Source organism: Tenrec ecaudatus, unplaced genomic scaffold (assembly GCF_050624435.1).
Source record: "Tenrec ecaudatus isolate mTenEca1 unplaced genomic scaffold, mTenEca1.hap1 Scaffold_538, whole genome shotgun sequence".
Classification (NCBI taxonomy): Eukaryota; Metazoa; Chordata; class Mammalia; order Afrosoricida; family Tenrecidae; genus Tenrec; species Tenrec ecaudatus.
This window is the reverse complement of record NW_027459452.1, coordinates 1,150,109-1,151,543: the sequence shown is the minus strand read 5'-3', so window position 1 is coordinate 1,151,543 and position 1,435 is coordinate 1,150,109.

The window sequence follows — 1,435 nt, the reverse complement described above, 5'->3', positions numbered from 1 at the left end:
TATGCATTCCTAGTTTAAGCCAGGGAAGCTTGTCAGACTTAAGACAAAGCCATCTTGGAAGAAGAGACTTCATCCTTCTGGTGAGATTTTCAGTCGGACACTAGATAAGACCTGGAATGGGACCTTCTTCTCCATGCCATCTTTTAGTCATAGAGTCAGAAATTAAAAAGAAAGCAAACAATAATAAACTAGATATAATTTTAACCCACAATGTTTTATTCTTGTTTACCAATTAACAGAACACAACTTGAGAAAAATGGATTGGATTTTCCCTGGAGTCATATTTTCTATCATTTCCACATATCGGAATATTGAGGTACTTAGTTCACCTTGACTAAATGACTGACAAATCTCATCCCGTGGTTGGGACACTGGAAAACAATTTCTGTTCATCTGAGTTTAGAGCTCCAAATATTGGTCCTTCATAGTTCAGTGAGTATTCATGAGCTCATTCAGGATAAGTTTAGTAGATCTCATGGGGAAGTTATGTACAGAGGGATAATGTCAATAGATGGGACAGAATAAGTCCCAGACCAACCACAGTCATGAAGTGACCATGGCAGTCACATTCAGACAGGAAGGTGACTTGGACTCATGTGCAGCTACGTCACAGTGTGGAATTTACACTGTTCAGCTAACAAGCAGCAACAGAGGCTGTGAGTATAGAGTTGGCTGAAATGACAACGATTAGGTGATAACGGAACTAACTCAATGATCTCTAAGTGATCATGTCAGTGTCCTGTGCTTGTATACTTGGATATTGGTGAAATCTATGATTCTTTGTTGCAAAGCGGTGACTGATTCCCCTCTGAAAATTCTGGGCCAGAAAATTCCCCTCTGAAAATTCTGGGCTGTAACATTATTCTTGAATTTTCATGGTGCTTAAATATATATACCTATGTATAAATTTAAAATATTATAACCGATTTGAAGAAAATTAGTGTGGTCAATCCTAATCTAGGGGGAAATAGACTTTTCTTTGAGGGAGAGAAATGAGGAAGGAGTCTGAATGGGAATTGGGTGTTTTAACTGCGTGTTTACAGAGAGTGCTATTGCTTCCCAAGTCAATTATATAACAGTTTACAAAATGAGTGAATCTTAGAATCTAGAGAATCAATTCAAGGTTTATATCCCAGAGCAGTTATCAGAGGTCTGTGCCCAGGGTGCAAGTGAAGAGGCTGAATTGGGTTGGCAATGCTCACATTTTAGATGAACCAGATTCCCCTTTGAAAGGGGCATTGAAAACAGTGTCTATGGGGTCCAATAAATTTTAAGGACTGGTTGCCTAGATGGATCTTATTTTAACCCAGAGTTAAAATAAAGCCCAGACTTTGAAGTCACAGAGTTGAAAGTTTTCTTTCATAGAGCCCAAAGTCTCAAGTTGGAAACATCCTCCCTGACTCTATGGATCCTTGAATCTCCTTATTTATATCAA